Raw genomic sequence first — 14449 nt, forward strand, 5'->3', positions numbered from 1 at the left:
GGTCTGGTCTCTGTGTCTGGGTGGCTGCCTGGCTTCTCACACCAGCGCAGCTGTCCTGGAGACAGAGGCGACTTGGTGGTTCTGCAGGGCATAGAACGAGGCATTGTCCAGGCTGTTTCCAGAAGGCCTCCTGCTGGAGATGCAGCACCAGGCGGTTGGCCTGCTGGCACTTAACTTTCCACTCCTCAGCTACCTGCTGCCTGTGGGAGACCAAAAGGCCGGCAGGTCATCCTCTCACCCACCTGTCTCTGAAGCCGGTGCCCACATTCAAATCCGGCCTGCCTGCAAGCATGCTGGGCTCCCCCACAAGGCTCGGTGCACAGAGGTCAGAGGAGATGTGACTGGCTCAGTGGGACTTATGGCGAGGGACTGGGATGCGGGTCTACCAACCCTAGCCCTCACTCCCTGATCCTGACCCCCTGGTGTAGGACCCAGGAAAAATGTGGGTCCCTTTGCCTATGTGCAGAATGGCTCCCACAGAAAGCTGTGGTTTGCAGAGTAATGCCTTGCATGCCACCAGGCCGGCCCATCTCCAGAATGAGGAAGCTGTGGGCAAAGAGTCAGAGACAGGGCAATTGCTGGCCAAGCACCCCTGTAAGAAAGGTCAGCCAGCTGTCTCTTACAGGCTTGGCGGAGCCTCTTTCTCAGCCTAGACTACTGTGAGGCTGATAAAGTGACAGTGAAGGGCAGCATGGCCCAGGGCTCCTTCTGAGGTCTTCTGAGAGCGGAGGGGCTGGGGGCTGCCAGGGCTGGCGCCTCTTCCACATAGACCCCCCAGTCCTTAGCATCAACTCCCTGGTCCTCACAAGTAGGGAACTGCCCTAGAGAACTGTAAGTGGGGCATGGTGGGGGGAAGCTTGGGCAGGTGTTGCCCTGGGCGCCATTTTGTCCCCGTACAGCTCGGCACAGTTCTCCCAATTTTGGCTAGCATACATGTGCTAATAGAAACAAAATGTATATAATACTATTTCAGAGGGGAATGTATGTCACAGCATGGTCTTTCACAGTATGGTTCAACAGATTTTGAAAACAGGGAGTAACACTAAAACAAATTGGCAACAAATTGCAGACATCTTGCTGACTCTTGTCATGAACGCTGAATATTGTTTTTTCTTTTATCACCAAGCAGAAAATGAGAGAAGAGAGAGAGAGATGTGTCTTCCATTGCTCTTCCCACTCAGTTCTGTCATTTACAAAGATGGGGTAGGACAATGGAAGTGGGGTAGATCCTGCTCCTATCCCATAACACTTCGGAGCAACGTTTCAAGGCTTTTTTCCAGTTTCAGTGGGTGTTCCAATGTAACTGATGGAGAAAGGATCCTAAACCCAGAGAAAGGCTCCTTGGGAGACAACTGGATCTTTCCCATTCACATTTTGACATGCCACCTACCACTCTTCTAAACATTGCTTCTGGTGGGTTTTCCAGGCTGTGTCACCGTGGTCTGGTGGATCTTGTTCCTAACATTTCGCCTGCATCTGTGGCTGGCATTTTCAGAGGTGTATCACAATGTATTACAGACTTCCCTCTGTGATACACCTCTGAAGATGCCAATCACAGGTGCAGGCGAAATGTTAGGAACAAGATCCACCAGACCACGGCCACACAGCCCTGGAAAACCCACCAGAACCAGCTGAATCCGGCTGTGAAAGCCTTTGACAATACTTCTAAACATTGTTCCTGAGAAGATACCAAAAGGCCTGGAAACAAAGATCCTGCCCCTTTAATAGAGGCTTAATATGTGAAAAAGGCAGTTGAAGCATGACATGTCACAGAAATAAAGGGCAGGCCCACCCAAAGTCCTCAGTGGCAGGACTAGCCCCATTACAGCAGCATCTCATCACCTCCAAGGGAGCTTTCAGGTGGCACAGAGAGCAAAAACTGCAAGAAAAAAACCCCACTACCGGAAAGCCCTCCATAGGTCTGACAGGACTTGTGTCTGATCGGGATGCCAGGGAAGCCCTGCAGCATCCGGACTTCTGGGTTTTGCAGCAGTGGGGCTGATGGGTGGGCAGCTGCTGGTTCATCTGCCTCCTTCATCAGGTAAGTGCTCTGGGGAAGGCAGGCACGTTGTCATGAGCCGCATCTCTCCTTCAAGCCCTTTTGGGGCCCCTTTGGATGGGGCTGGTACATTTATTATGTTTTAATTATCTTTTTGATAGCTTTATTTATAGAAAATATCTGATTTGTTCTCTAGATTCAATTTTCTCATGTTGTATGCTTTTTTTAAAAGATTGGATGACTGCTTCTCCCATCTTGCATTTCAAGATGTGATTCTCCTGTCTGAAAAAATGGCAGTTGTCCTCGAGACATGCTTCTTGCTAGACTTTTCTTGCCAGTTCAATAATTTTGCTAAAATCAAATTTGTGAAGGATTTTTTTCCTCTTTGCTATTCACTACCCTTATTTTTATTTGCAATTGTGAATTCATGTTTATTTTCTCCTCTCCAAGTTTGCTTTAATTAGTAATATATTACTCTCTCTCTATGAGAATCAGGACTAAAATAGCTCCCCACTAGTTTGTGTTAGCTAGAAAGATTGACAGGAACACCACCTGAACTCCTGCTTCCTTTAGCCTTGCTCACCAAGCTGTATAATCAATTTTGCTTTTGCTTTAGGTAATGGCAGTATCATTAGTGCTCCTACAAATAAATGGTGTCCCATAATGGTGTGCCAATGAACTTTATCTGACTTCCCATCACATCATAAATATGGATACCTGCTAGAAACCACACATCACTAGCAAGACAGTAAGTGAGTGCTTTGTCCCTCCTCTGACTGTATCAATCTCTGTAACTCCCTTCAACAACTGCATCTTTTTCACTTTCTGAGCAGCAAAATTGTTCATAAGAATCTCAGCTGTCCTCAAGACCTACTAATCCATATGAGCAATTCATTCCAGCAGTCTTCTCTTGAGTGCTTGGACTTGTCTACTGGATAAATGGACTAACAGATACATTTTAAGTTAGACCATATCACATCGGGAGAACCATAACTCTGTGGCAGAGTGCACATGTTTTGCACATTTAATCTGTGGCATCTCCAATTAAAATACTTAACAGATTAGTTGTTGTGAAAGATCTCTGACTGAAACACTGGCCACTCACTCATCTTCTTGGCTTCATATGACTATTTACTCAAAAGCATGACTAGATTTTTCCCCCAGGTATTCCATAAAAAGAGGGATCATCTTACATTGACATACAAGCTACAGTTATGCCCAGTTAAACTTGGTGTGTGTGTATAATATTTTTGCAGCCCAGTCCAAAGCCTCAGATGGCCAAGGATGGTGCCCCTGCGATGCTACCTTATTACCTCCAGAGGGATTTCTGGCAGCATGGTTAGGCAGAAAAAGCCAACCCCCCCCCCCCCACTGTAAAGTCCTCCACAGGTCTTAATGGACTTTTGGTTGATGTAAGTCCAGGACTTCTAGCTTTCACCACTGTGGAGCTGAGGGGCAGTTGGCCACTGGTGCCTTCCCCCCCTCTGCTGTTGGCTTGGGTGCCCCTTGCATCAGCAGAGGGGGAAAACACACTGGCACAACCTTGCACCATCTCTGTAAGTAGATAATGAGAACTGATATTTTGGGAGAGGTAGAATATACATGATTAATTTCAGGTGGCCAGTTTAAAAGTTCCAACTTTATTGTCAGCATGTTCATTTGCAGTTCAGCTGAAGCAGCTTTCAATAATCCTGTAACATGGATGAGAGTTCTTCTTATGGAACTTCCCTGGGGCTCAGTCAGTTCTATAGTGCAGAGCAGACTGATGAATGTGCAGTGGGTCCCCCCCCCACCCCTGTGCCCAAATGTGTTACTATCCCGAACAAGTTTTCCAGGTGAAACTACTGGGTATTATCTGGCTTGGAACTTTTTAGCTTCAATAATGATTCCAGCCTGGAACTGTTGCCCTTGTGTGTATTAGGGTTACCAACTCTGGGTTGGGAAATACCTGAAGATTTGGGAGTGATACCTGGGGAAGGTGGCATTTGGGGAACAGAGGGACATTGCTGGTATATAATTCCATACAGTCTACTCTCCAAAGCAGCCATCTTTTCTAAAGGAAGTGATCTCTGTCATCTGGAGACCAGTAGCAGCACTGGAAGAGCAGCAGGCAATGCCTGGAGGTTGGCAACTCTATTGGGCATGCTGGTGCATATTTGCTCCTTTGCCACTCTGAATTTACTGTAGAAAGGACAGCATCAAAAACCTCCTTATGCAAAGACAATAGAAAAGAACAAAAACTGCCATTCTAGGCATATTGCTCAGCAGCAGTGGTGTAGCACCAAGGGGATGGGGGGGAGGTGCACGACGAACCAGGAACACACTGGTGTGGGGGAGATGGCCATTGCGTGGCGAGGGCGTTCTGGGGAGTTCCAGGGGTAGGGCGGGGTGTGGCAGGGGTGCAGGGCGCACATGTGCCCCGGGAGCAGTTCCCTCTCTCTCCGGTCCTGCTCAGCAGTAACTAAATTTTAATAAGTGAGGGTTCCATTAAACATATATGTAAAGTGTGAAGAGCAGCATGATTTCTGTAATGGCTTTTGTCATGGGTTTGGCAAGTTAAGAGCCCAGATGCCACTAAGTTCAGTCAGTGGTCGATTCTGCACAGGCTAATCATAATGAATGTAGGGCACAATACAAACTGTTTGGGGGAGGGACTTTGCAGAGGTCCCCTTCCCCAAAGGGGTCTTGACCCCTTTAGTTCCCTCAACCTGTGATTTTTGAAAGTTGCTAAATTAGCTATTCTTTTGCAAAATCCCAGGTCTGAGCCATTCCTGTGTGAATGGCCAGGCAGGGGATGCTTTATTTCCCTCCCTTCTACCCATTCACAGTATGTTCCACACTGTCCACTGTTAGGGAAACTCCACCCACCTGCCATTCTACGCAGGTTGCCCAGCAGGTTGTGGACAGATTCTCTGAGGGCTCCACAGGATACAAAGTCCCCCAAGCATGTTTTATTTCCATGGCAGTAAGTATGACCAATCTAAAGCAACATGCTCATTATTGCCCTGCCATTGCAGGGAGGTCCCTTTTTCTTTTTAAAAATTTGTTGCACATGTGCAGCTACATAGGTGCAGCTGACCAGATTGCGGGACAATAGGCATGGCTATGGGGGTTCATTTCTGTATGCCTGCATAGCTATGCATGTGTTGCAGCATTTTTTAAAAAAAGAGAAGTGTGAGGGCACAAAAGCAACCTGGATTGTTTCCATGGGTTCCAGTCACTGCCCGCACGGTTGTAGGAATAAAATGGAGGAGACAAGGATGATGTAAGCCATCTTCGTCGGAGAACATGAGACTTTCACCTCTTACAAGATCAGTTTCTAAGTCATGAAATCAAAACTATCGTGCAGCCTAGATTTCACAGCTTTTCTTAATCTCATGGGTAGGGTGCTTAAGGATACTTAATGCTTATTTGAGAGGTTACTCCATTGAACGCACTGGATCTCAGTTCTGTGTAAATATACATAGGATTGATCTTTAGACATTGTAATAAACTCTGCTTTGATCTCGCTACTCTGTTTCTGCAAGGTTTGCACTACATTTTCTAAGAACTGAACTTGCTAGATCAAAGCAAAATCAATTTTCACATGATTCAGCTCCTTTGCCAGGTGGCAGTGTCATCCTTTCATGTTCTTTCATTGGCACTGCCAAAGTATTATTTTACATCCTGTTGGGTATTGTATAACTTCTAGCTTAATAGCTGATTTAAAAAGTCAGTACACATTTTCTGGAATTTTTTATGAAGGTATCGGAGAATTTTCTAAGACAACAAACAGCTGTTGAATTTCAGAAGTAGTTTGAAGCTTTAGTCAGAGTGTGTTCTCTATACAATGCACAGTCTTCCTGCCTGCATCCAAGCTGATTGAATGCAATATCAAACTGATATAATAGAGGCTGTTTTCTTATTTTGTGCACCTCTTTTTGACTTTTTTTCTTAGCCAAACTGACTTCACTGTAATGTGGTCTCAGTGTACTGGGGAAAAAAGGAACCAATTCCCAGGTTACAGAATAAAAGTAGATTGACTGTGCAATCAAATCAAACCAAAACTAAAATTATTAAATGTGTGTCTCCTGTCAAATGGAGGGATGGATATTATAATCACCAATTCAGTAAGATACTAACAAGTAATGCAGGTGATGTTGTGGCAGTAAAACTGAAGTGCCCCAGGCTTCCATGGAGAGGGTTTTTACCTTGAATGGTGAGCTGCATTTAAAGAGAGCAAACTTATTATGTCGTGCTCATTCAGAGCACAACTTGTGGAGCTACTGAGGCTTCCCTTTTTAAACCACATCAAATATAAGCATGTTAGATCTGGTTTAAAGGGAGACACATAGTGTGGCTGCAGGCAGGCCTTGTGCACATGGGGCAGAGCCAAGTGTCACATTCTCCCATTTTTAGCTCTTTAAAGACAAAGGAAGTCCTTGATTTTACATTTTTGCAAGTATTGTTCCTGAAAAAAAAAATTTCCACATAATAACATGAATTTGTCTCAATAAAAAAATTAAACCACAGTTTCCTCCCCTCATCAAATATTTCCATGCAAATGTCTGTTGCTCTTAGGATATAAAATTTGTTTGCTAAATGTGTTAAAATAAGCATGTTAAATGAAAGCATGCTCTACTGAGAGCATTGGATCATTTTCCAGAAAAAATTACAATTCTGATTTTCCAGAAAATCTGCATTGTTGATCATAAGGAATTTCTCCCTCAGTTTCTTTTCATTCTGCCTACATAAAGTACATTTAGACTTGACTTGACTTGTATAGTAATGGAGCAGCAGTGGCGTAGGAGGTTAAGAGCTCGTGTATCTAATCTGGAGGAACCGGGTTTGATTCCCAGCTCTGCCGCCTGAGCTGTGGAGGCTTATCTGGGGAATTCAGATTAGCCTGTGCACTCCCACACACGCCAGCTGGGTGACCTTAGGCTAATTACAGTAGCTCTTCTGAGCTCTCTCAGCCCCACCCACCTCACAGGGTGTTTGTTGTGAGGGGGGAAGGGCAAGGAGATTGTAAGCCCCTTTGAGTCTCCTGCAGGAGAGAAAGGGGGGATATAAATCCAAACTCTTCTTCTTCTTCTTCTTCTTCTTCTTCTTCTTTTTAACCATCTTGACGCAATCAGGTTCACAAGGCAGCTAAAATTTTAGCTTTAATGAAACTAAAATGCATAAGAGGACTTCAGTAGGCTAGAGCTTCTCAAGCAGTATGGTGCTCACAGTTCTTTGTGTCAAATGCACAGTGCTGAGACATGTATTACGTAAATGACTGAAAATTTATGCTTCCCCTAATAAGGGATTTAATTTCAGACAAGAATAACTATCTTTGAAAAGGCTTTTCCTTTACAGAAAAGGGTTTTAGTGAACAGGTTGATGTGTCTCACAGTACTCCTGCAATGCAATATATAATCCTCAGGATCTTTCTAAGCATGGACACCTGTGCTCATAACCAAGGCTGCAATCCTAAATAAACGTACTAGTAGGTAAACATCAGAGCATAATAGGTTTTAGTTCACAGTAAACATGCTTAGGGTTACACTGCATGTTTCTAAGAAATGGGCTAGTTTACAGGCCTCACTCAGAGAAGCTGGTTGATTGAACTTCTAACACAGATCTTCTATAATAATTTTCTTAGGTGTGTCTCAGTATTTTTAAACATGATTGACTTTGTATCATTTTTATATTGTTCATGTATAAATAGCTATCACTATTCACTGTTAATGTAATATGGAAATCTCAAAAGTTGCTGTTAGCATATATACCTTTTATTTTATTTTTTGCAAGAGAATATGAAAATTGCAGGTTCATTTTAGCTGAGCTTGTTTGTATAGGAATATTATGACACAAATGCCTGACAAAGATGTCCCTATTTATGGGGTATCTTTGTTGCTGCATGGGCAGTTGCTGAGCGGACCTGTCCTATGTAACAAAGCCTAAAATAACATCTATGTAAGCTCTAAGCCGTGGCTATTTAAAAATAATTCTCCCTGATGAAATTTTAGAGAGTTTTTACAGGGTATTAAAAATGTTGAATATCTTTTCCTGTCTCGTGAAGTGAACTCATTCTGCCATCTCAAAATTCTTTCCTCACAAGTTTGTCTTCCCATATGAAATCCTGTTATTCTAATAGTTGTTTTAGAAGGAGGTGCTATGATTCAGTGGTAGAGCATCTGTTTTGCATGAAAGTTCTCAATTTAATATCCAGCATCTACAATTAAAAGGATACGGTTATAGGTGGTGTGAATTACCTTTACCTGAGACCTTGGAGGGCCATAGCTTGTAAGAACAGAGAATACTGCCCTTGACAGACCAGTGGTCTGACTCAGTATAAGCAGCTTCATGTGTTTTCTTTAATCAACTTGTAAGAGAAACATGAACTGATTATTGTGTGACATCCTTCTGTCAACAGAGTCTTGGTTATGTGCTGTTGTAGTGTTGCTTTGTTAACAAATGGCAAAAGTGTTGTGTTCTTCAAATAACTACTGCTGATGGCTACTGCATTCTTAAGAACAGATATGCATGCTAACAACTTTGTTACCATATCTAGGTCTTCTTTAGTACAGTAGATAGCATACACATATGTGTACACTATTCAACATAGTGTACTTCATTGTAAAAGTGTGCTTCATTGTAAAAGCACAGTAGCCTTATGCTTTAGCAATAAACAAGCCATCAGAATGACTCTGAACCATAGATCTTTTGTGTGGTGCCATGATTCTCTGTGATAAGCAGATCCTAGATTGTCTCTTAACTGGCATAAATCTCTTCCAGCTCATCACCTAATTAGGATCATTCCTAATAATTCCAATTAGGATCATTCTTTTTTCCCCCTACCAACCATCCGACTTATTATCTGGCCCCATCTTCAGCTACATTTGTTCATGTCATTTATGCCTCATCTTTCTCCATAGTGGGGACCCAAAGCAGCTATTATCATTCCTCCAACTCCATTTTATCCTCATAACAGCCATTTGAGGTAAGTTAGGCTGAGAATGTGAAACTGACCTGAAGTTACCCAGTGAGCTTCCAAAGCAAAATGAAAATTTTAACCTAGATCCCAGTCTGAAAATCTAACTATTAGATCACATTGATTTTTGTGGGGTGGCTGAGAGCATTTGTTTGCTAAACTAGAGGTGTTGCCTTATTATTTTAGGACTTTAAAATTCCCAAATTATTTTTAGATTGTTAAATGTTAGATTTGTTGCAAATATTGCAAATGTGGGGTATTTCTCATTTTTGCATACTTGTTTCCACAGAAAGATCTCAATGCAATTTTGAATTCATCAGCCACCACTTCCTGAAGCTTCTTCCTTGTAGAATGCTTCCATTGGCTCCAAGTGCCTAGTGGCCCCAGCCCAAACACCAAGCCCAACAACAGCCTCTCAATTCTCCTACCCCCTCCCCCCAGCCCAGACACCAAGTTGAGTCTGGCAACAGCCTCCCCATTTCCTCACACACCCATCCTCCAGCCCAAATACCAAGCCCAGCCTGGTGGCAAACCACTGCTGTCCTGCTGGGCCCAGCAACTGCTTCCCCATTTCTCAGCCCACCTTCCCCCTAGTCCAAACACCAAGTGAGTTTTCTACTGCAGAAGCATGCTACTCTTCTTCCGCACCACTACTGACCGCACTTAGAACTTTCAGTGGAAAAAGGTATAGAAGGATCTTTCTTATATGGCTCCTGTCTCTGGATGTAAGTATCCACAGATTAAGTCGTGTTGAGAATTATATATATTGATGATATTGCGGGTGGATGATAGAATGTTTGTAGTGAATTGAAGTTTGAACTTCTTCGTGGAGGCTCCATGTTGTTGAACAAAGTAATCCATCTACTGTTTTCAGCTTTGTGTCTCCATTCATGTGAAGATCTCCAAGATATGAACTTTACATTCAAAAAAATCATGGGATGGCCTCCTAGACATTTGCCATTACAGAGAATGGGTGTAGAATGAAATATTCAAATTAAATGAGGGGTTTTTTAAAATCATACTTGACAGGTTCTTGCATTGTTGCATTATTAGACAGAACCTTGTGGGGGGGGGGGGGCTTTGCTTCTGAAGTATGTGTTCTTACCCATCCTGCCAATCCCTGGGCTGCCTAGCAGTGCTGTGCCAAGATGGGCTGCCCATTCTCTGCACTGGCTCGGTGACAGAAAAACCTGTCTGGACTTGTCCTCGCCTACATCACCCTTGTAAAATACCTGGCTCACCCCTTCCTAAAGGGATTAAAGGTAAAACAATACCTACAAGTCACTTCTCATCTCCAGCTCTAGTCTATTTGTCTCAGTGAAACAATGGACACCAACATGATCCCATCAAAGACATTCCTGCCAGCCCTCTATCAACAATGCTTATCTGATTATTCTGATTTCTACTGACCTCTCTTCAAGACCACCTTCATTTATATTGGCTTTGTCTAAAGAGCAGTGACTAGATCAGCTCCTCTCCATCTTTGGGCACTCCCATTAAGCCAAGTGCCGACCATTAATTTTAACCTCTCAAACACTTAGCTCAAGTACTCAAGTACTCACAAGTGCTCTTCTACTGTCTTCTCTCTGGAGACCAGAATCTCCTTTGTTCTGGGAGATCAAGGTGACTTAGTATGGCTAGAAGGCCTGATCTTCCCTATAAAATAGCCATCCATTTTACAGTCAGTGCCCAGTACTTCTGAGCCTGCCTTGAGTGCAGTTGCACTGCATGCCATCTGCTTTCTACCCCTCTTCCTTGGATCCCAGGGCAAGCCTGGATACTGCTTTTCTGGATCCCCTCTTCAGGATGAGGTAATTATAGACTTCCTGTACAAAAAATACCTATCTATTCCAGACCTGTCTACGCAACACTATCCATATCCTAGAACTGTGTGATGTCTCTGTGTGCTTTGACCATTTGGGTGCTTGTATTTTTATTGTTTTACTTTTCTTAGTAAAACTTGTTAAACTTTTACAAAATCCTCCAGCAGACTTCTTGCAGAAACCCCTCTCTGCAAAAGATGTCAACAAACATCTCAAGCTTACCCAGCCTCTTGTTAAGCAAGGTCTGCCCTTGCTAATTCCCACATTCTAAAAGGGGCAGACCCCAGCATTTTGGGTAACAGTTGCGTTCCTACTCAGTTCCACCAGTCTTTAAAATGTTTGAAAAATGAGTTCCAGCCTTGAACTTGCTGAATAGGCACAATACATGTACCCTCAGCCTGAATAATTTTAAAGTCTGCCTTAGAGCAGTTTTGGGCATTCCATCATCATAACAGATGACAGGAATAACTGCAGAGTGTTTCACAATAATTTTGTGTCCTTGCACTGTGATATCTTGAGGGATACTTGAACAATTCTTCCCTATGGACTCTTATGAGTCTACATATGGATGTTTCCTATGACTGAAATTCTTAACTATTTAAAATTTTAAAATAAATAATAGTAACTGTTTAATAAGTTTTACATAAGTGTGTGAGTAGCAAAACATTTGTTCACAAACATGGGGCATTCTTGGCCTGCTCTATGAAATGAGAATGAACTTTAATGATTTATTGGGAAAAAAAGAATTTTCTGACATTTCCATTTGGGTATTTTATAAGCTCAAGTAAACATACACTTCATGTTTCTGATACTTACCATAACACGGATGCTTTTAGTGTATTGGTCTAACTAGCTTTTGTTGTTTCTTTGCAGCTCTGTGAATACAATGTCATGTTTTGAAAGCAGTGAGTTGGATATTTTGTTGCAGAACTGTCTTCCTTCTTTATAATCTTGGCAGCTATTCTGTGCCTTACACACATGAAAGATTTGCTGGTGTTTGAAAAGAAATGCTGGTCTGGTTTAAACAGATAAGGAGATAAATGGACCACAAGAGGCTAAATGCTGAAACTAAGCAGAGGAGCTTATCCTTTACTTTGCTGTTCAGGAAGTAAACAGCGACATATCAGGAAGGCAAGCAACTGTGCCTGAGGACAGGTGGCATTTCCAAGATTAGAGTACTTGATCAAAACTAGAACAGGACTGCATTGTCTCACCCTAACTAAGTTGTTACAGATTGTGCATTGTTCCAGGCAATGTTGATGAACAGTGCTGGACAACTGATTTGGGGTCTAGCTGCATGCAAAGGATCCTATTGTTGAAACAGCTAGTGAATATGAGCTACTTTTTGCATCCTTGTTGGCAGTGGTGGGATTCAAATAATTTAACAACCAGTTTGCTGCCCTAATGACCATTCTAAGTATAAGAAAAGATAAACCGAAAGGTAGTTTATTATTTCATACAATTAATACTTCAATAAGAACAAAAAAGAGGTGCACAAAACCAGATAATGTTATAAGAGTTTTACAATATTAATGAAAAAACCTGCTTGAAAAAAAACAGATCCTCATGATTTTTGCACTGTCATCCCCAAATCACCAGCACATCCTAACTCCAGCCATTAGTCACATGTCTGAACACAACAACCACACATTCCACGATTCGTGGTGCCAAAGTGGTGCAATAATCTGATTGAAAAACATGAATCCTCATGGATTCTCATGTTTTTTCTTCCTGGTCACCCAAAAAACACCTGCACATCACAGCTCATACACCTAGACAAATGTCTGAACACAATAATCCCATGCTCCGTGGCACCAAAGTGGCACAAAAATGTAGTTAAAACACATGGATCCTCATGGATCCTCCTGATTTTTGTACTTGGTCACCCCAAAATCCAACAAACCAACAAATAAATCCAACAAACAAAATCACCAGCACATCGCAGCTCATGTCATCACAGCTCAACGTGCTTGAACACAACGATAACACCTCCCATGCTCCGTGGCACAGTAGTGGTGCAAAAACCTGCTTGGAAAACAGGGGTCCTCATGAATCCTCATGATTTTTGCACTAAGTCACCCCAAAATCACCAGCACATCACAGATGAAGCCCCTAGCCATATATCTGAATACAACAATCACGCATCCCACACCATGTGGCACCGCAGTGGTGCAATAACCTGCTTGGAAAACACGGATCCACACAGATCCTCATGATTTTTGCACTAACTCAACCCAAAATCACCACCTCACAGAACAATGCCAGTTGAGCTAGTTGTGGGGGGGGGGAGTGAAGCAAGGGGAGACTAGAAGCAGGGGAAATAGGGTGGCGGGGAAGGGAAGGCTTCTGCTGCCCCCCCCAGAGCCCAGCTGGCCTTTTAGGGTGGTTGGGGGAAGAGGGAAGGCTTCTGCTGGCCCCCCAAGGGCCCAACTGGCCTTTTGGAGTGGTTGGGGGGAGAGTGGAGATTTCTGCCCAGCACTCCAAGGGTCCAGCTGGCCTTTTGGGGGGAGTGGGGGGGGAGAGGGAAGGCTTCTGTCGGCCCCCAAGGTCCAACTGACCTTTTGGGGGGAATGGGGAGAGAGGGAGGGCTTCTGCCACCGCCAAGGGTCCAATTGGCCTTTTGGGATTGTTGGTGGGAGCGGGAAGGCTTCTGCCCAGCCCCCAACGGCCCGGATCGTGCCACCAACTGCAATCCCACTCAGTTTCAGGCAGCTGGCAGAGCCTGGAGGTCTTCCTCCCTCTCCTGCCTGGTAAACTCCACTTTCCAGGCTGGCCTCGGTCCCTCCCTAAAGGATCTTAAAGGGAAAGGTCCTCTTAAGAGGAGAAGTCCTCTTAATGCTTTCCCTTTAAGAGCCTGGAATTTAAGGGAGGGGCAGAGAGGCCAGGCCTGTAACAGCCAATTCTGTGAACTAGAAAAAATTAGCTACAGGTTCTAGCAAACCATTGCAAACCATCTGAATCCAATCTCTGCTTGTCGGTTTTCAGCAGTTAACGCTTTGTAAATATCTAGTAACAGAGATCCGAAGCTATTTCACATTTCATTTTTCTGGCTTCTGTTTTTCCACCTCTTTCCTGCATCAGGGTTGAGACTTGTTTTCAAAAGCTGGATGACAACTGACTGAGCAGGGGATGCTCACAGAATTCTGCAATGTGATTCTTGAGGCTTGACTTGCTGACATTAGTGATCTAGTGATAAGGTTGGCCTCTGAAAGAGCCTATCTTTGTTCTACTGTCTATGCAAGAGTTGAATTCATCCTGTCATTGTAAACGTTATTTCAATGGAAGTGCTGCAGTGGAGTCTTCAGCCTACTATAGACAAATACATTTTAAAAACATTGAAATTCTGAATATTTTGCTACTGTTCTCTGATAGAAAAATATTTTTCACCTTTCACTTTGTATGGGAGTTTAGTTTTATCCTTAATGCAATCATCCTTGAGAACTACTCCAAAAAGCACAGGATGTCTTTTAGTGGATAATCAATCCACTGTTTTTGGATGAAGATGACCACTGGGTTAATACTGGTTGATCAAACAGTTTTAGCATCATCAGTTATGAACACCATCAGGAGAAGGTCACTGGTCAAATGGGGACTGTTTCTTTTATTTAGAAACACAGTTGTAAAGGCTCTTGTTATTTTGCACATGAAGTTTCTCACATTGTCACTTGA

At 43.2% G+C, this 14449-nt stretch overlaps 1 protein-coding gene across 13 annotated transcripts in view; it reads left to right on the top strand.

The window, feature by feature from the left end:
* Positions 1–14449, top strand: part of RGS7 (regulator of G protein signaling 7) — a 228464-nt gene that overhangs the window by 97117 nt on the left and 116898 nt on the right. Inside the window, exon 1 of one of the 13 annotated variants that reach the window (XM_048485452.1) lies at positions 600–603. The exons of 11 other annotated variants lie outside the window; for them this stretch is intronic. The gene's annotated coding sequence lies outside the window, so the exon portion shown is untranslated. Of the gene's footprint in view, positions 1–599; positions 604–2728; positions 2748–14449 lie in introns of those variants that run through there. One more of the 13 variants, XM_048485460.1, reaches the window with a different exon arrangement.

This window comes from Sphaerodactylus townsendi, linkage group LG01, assembly GCF_021028975.2.
Source record: "Sphaerodactylus townsendi isolate TG3544 linkage group LG01, MPM_Stown_v2.3, whole genome shotgun sequence".
NCBI lineage: Eukaryota > Metazoa > Chordata > Lepidosauria > Squamata > Sphaerodactylidae > Sphaerodactylus > Sphaerodactylus townsendi.